Below are 3,940 nucleotides of genomic sequence, written 5' to 3'. Positions count from 1 at the left end.
GCAGCTGTATCATACAAATAAATAGTTAAAAAATCATACATTGTGATTTCTGGATTTTGTTTTTTAGATTATGTCTCTCACAGTGGACATGCACCTACGATTACAATTTCAGATCCCTCCATGATTTCTAAGTGGGAGAACTTGCAAAATAGCAGGGTGTTCAAATACTTATTTTCCTCACTGTATATGAACTTATGGAAGAGCTGTCGCCCGACTTACAGTTGTTAATAGCACTATGTTTTTATGCAAATAGTGGTTTCAAAACACTGTTGTAGATGATGATTAATGTCCACCAATCCACTGCATGTCAGGCCATCTGCATGACGCATGTATCCTACCAGGATTTCGAGGCTGGAAGAGTAAATGGGATGTTTCTCGGCGACAGTGGATACTCACTGAAACACTGGCTGAGCAAGAACGACGGTATAATACCATCCACACCACCACTAGGTCACCTGTTGAGCGGTGCATCGGAGTCCTCAAGCTCAGGTAAAATCCTTTCCACAGTGTCTGTGTCAGCATCATGGATAGCGGCATAGTGCTGTCACTAGATCACTCCTATATAAATAGGCTATATAAACAAACTCGCCAAAAGTGACACATTTGGGTTTGTCAGTAATCATAAACTACGGCTATTTTTTCTGGGATTCATTGTCTTCATGGGGAGATGCAGATGCACCCTGAGCAAGTCTGCACCATAATAGTAGCGCGCATTGTCCTCCACAACATCTGCGTCACCAAGAGGATCCCTCTCCCTAGGCAACACCATCAGCTGGTGCAGGAGGAAGGTGTCCACCCTGTAGACCGTGCAGGGAATGAAGACATTATTAACGCTTTATAAATGTAAACTATTGCTTCACTTCAAAATAATTCTGCTAATTGTATGCTGGTTGTAAAGCATTAATAAATAAGCCATAAAGAAAGGCCAGTATAATAAACATATTTTATTTACATATAATTGCCATTGATTAATTGCACACAATTTGTCATTAGGCTTAATTACAGAATTACAAAGGCCCCCCCTGTCACGAACCCCCGGCCGTGATGATTGAGTGTTTGCGTGCTGGGTGCTTGTTATGTTTTCGTCTTGTCTTGTGGCGTTTGTGTCACTTTCCTGGCAGTGTTCGGGGGGCGTGCCTTTCTCTGGCTGCTCACACACCTGGCAGAGGTCGTCACTGCACCTGCACCTCATCAACCCAGCAGTATTTTAGGAGCAGCCACACATCCACTCAACGCCGGATCGTTGTGAAGTATTATGTATGTTACCATTTTCCAGCCAGTAATTGAACTAAGTTACCCGTTTCTGCCCGCCTGAGCTAATCGCCTCTCATCTGTTGTGCCCACAACTAACCGTGTCTCTGTCTCAGGAATCATCTCTGGAGATCGGCCCTGGATACTCAGTCCCAGAACTCAACTCACTCTGCTCACGCCTCCCTTAAAACAGTGTGTGGACCTCCACCCTCCAAGCCTGTCAGCCAGCCACTCTCAGGAACGTCCCCCACCCCTGGACCCCCACTCTTGACCTCCAGCAGCCCCCCCCCTGCACAATAACTTTGTCAAATAAACCGTTGAAAGCACCATCACTTGTCCGGCCTGCTTCTGGGGCTCCCTCTGAATCCTGACACACCCATCCTCTTCAGAAAAAGGAGAAGAAGACCTGTTTATCTGTTATTGGAGCAACAGATTTTCTAACGCTATTTTTTGTTTTTCAAGTTCCAGCTTTTCCTACTTGGTCAGTGATTTTTTTTTTTTTTTGTTTCATTCTCCACTCTAACAATTTCTTTCTCAAAAAGCATCTGCTGCAGATCATCCAGCCTCCTCTGTTTCACCGGCGGTGCACCACTGCTGCCTTCATGGGAAGTTTGTGGAGTGACTGGGGCCTCCATTGAGTCTGAAAATATAGAGAATCTGTCATAGGCTGTAATGGAGACCAGGGGTTCCATTACCTGAAATAGTCAACTGAGTATTAAGGTGGGGATTATTGATAAAGCAGGAGCCATACACATTATTATTTTGATTGTTTATTTAATTTGTGAAACATTTGATAGCTGTCGTTGTGAGTAGTTCCACAGGGGGGGTCTGGCCATCCTGCCTGTGTGGAAAGAAACCTCAATCAGTGATAGTCAAGGTTCACGACATAGTATTGAGTGCTTTTACTCCATTTCAGTTAGTTGTTAAATTAGTTTAAACAAGATAAGATGAACAATGCAAGTACTCACCTCTTTCTGGTTGTCTCTTCAGCAGGGGGCGGAGGCAAAGGAGTGTTGTAGGCCCAAGCACCTGCTTAAGAGCTGCAGAAGCAAACCATGAAGCTGAGAGGGGGTGGGGAGTAAAGCCATCAACAATGCTGATTTATGTGATTATTTTGAGTATGCTTTGATTTACTGATAGAAATTTGTATTTATGTAAATATTCATTCTTTGGGCTCTATTTTTCTGTGGTGTTGGGTTTTTGGGTAAATATTTATTCTAAATGATGGTGGTCCCACCTGAGTAGTTTTACCCACTTAATTACCTGCAGGAGGGAGTGTATAAAAGGCAGCAAGTTACTTTTTTTTTTTTTGTTGTTGCTTGTTGGTGTCGGTGTTGTCACGGGTTTGTGTGCTTAAGCAGTTAGTAGGTTGGAGGACCCAAATGCAGGACACGAAAGCCAGCAGGAACAGTTCAGAAGGGTTTTAATACAACAAAAGGTGAGCACACTTACAAACTGAGTGGCTAAAGACAGAGTCCAAAAACAAAGGTTGTCCAACAGAAATCCAACATACAAAATCCAATAACGAGCAGGGAAACAGGGAGACACAACGAGTGAGGCTGACGACACGAGAAACACACTGCTACACAGGGTGACAACATACAATGACCCGACAAGGACAAGACAGAAACACCAGGTATATACACACACACACAGGGACTAACGAGCAGGGCGGGAGCAACACAGGTGAAAGACATGAGGCTAACGAGGCACAGGCAGGGAGAGAGAGAGCAGGGGAAAACTGGGACAGACATGCAGAGGGATCACTGGGGTAACAGACATGACAAGGGTTACCGAACACTAGACGACAGACAAGACAGACCCCCAAAACCCAACAGACCAAAATAACGCTAACTAAACACAAAAGGGCAAAACATGGCATGGCAGACAGGCAGAGTGTGACAGGTGTCTCCTCTTGTCAGTATGGAAGACAATAAATGCCACGTTTGTGCTTGCATTTTACCTCTGTCTCATGTCTCTCTCTGAAAAATGTAAAGCCACCGCCAGGCCATCGGACATAGGCCTACTGTTATCTGACAACTTCTAAGACTTAACTGTTATTGTACTGTAATATATACGCTACACACCTTCACAATTCACACTCTCGCTTGAGTGGTCAAAATCCATCTCTGGAGAGACAGCAGTTTCTTCCAGGTTGGTTCCAACACTTTCTGTACCGACCAAACCAGTAACACCCAGGGAATCCTCTCCAAAGATATCCACAATTATGGCACTGTACACTGAAGTTTTTTGGTGGAAGAACCCTCCGGTCAGGTGTTTTTTTTTTTTTTTTTTTTGGAAGACAAATCTTTTTGCGCGTTGCTCAGAAGGTCTTTCCGATGGCAGCCTCAGTCTGAGCAATCGTTATCGCCTATGTTATCCATGTTGTTTGTTTCTTCTTGTTAGTTATTGAGTGTGATTGCTTGGCAGTCAGTGTGTGTCTGTGCTGACTGTACAGCTCTATTAACTTTCGTATCTCAATGTTGGTCAAATTTATTTTTCTTTGATCTTCCATTGATACGGCTACAACTTAACGAAACAGCGGAAGATAGTTTACAACGTATCCTAGCAACACACACTGCCCTACAACAGCTTTAGTTCCGTGGCCATTCACATGAACGCGCATCACTAAGGCCAGGCATAGTTAAGCCTAGGCTTAAGTTTAGTTGGTGCAACTGATGTTCAGTCA

At 44.0% G+C, this 3,940-nt stretch overlaps 1 long non-coding RNA gene across 1 annotated transcript; it reads left to right on the top strand.

Moving 5' to 3' along the window:
• The first annotated feature begins 201 nt into the window (after positions 1–201).
• On the top strand, positions 202–2,549 carry LOC119914102. The gene is made up of 2 exons (XR_005446729.1): positions 202–1,257; positions 1,368–2,549. It is a non-coding gene; the product is annotated as an uncharacterized LOC119914102 (long non-coding RNA).
• Positions 2,550–3,940: the final 1,391 nt, after the last annotated feature.

The sequence above is a fragment of the Micropterus salmoides genome, unplaced genomic scaffold, assembly GCF_014851395.1.
Source record: "Micropterus salmoides isolate LMB-PRFRI ecotype aquatic unplaced genomic scaffold, ASM1485139v1 Ms_hic_scaffold_20, whole genome shotgun sequence".
Taxonomy (NCBI): domain Eukaryota; kingdom Metazoa; phylum Chordata; class Actinopteri; order Centrarchiformes; family Centrarchidae; genus Micropterus; species Micropterus salmoides.
The sequence above is the reverse complement of the archived record's forward strand: the minus strand, read 5'-3'. Positions and strand labels throughout refer to the sequence as shown.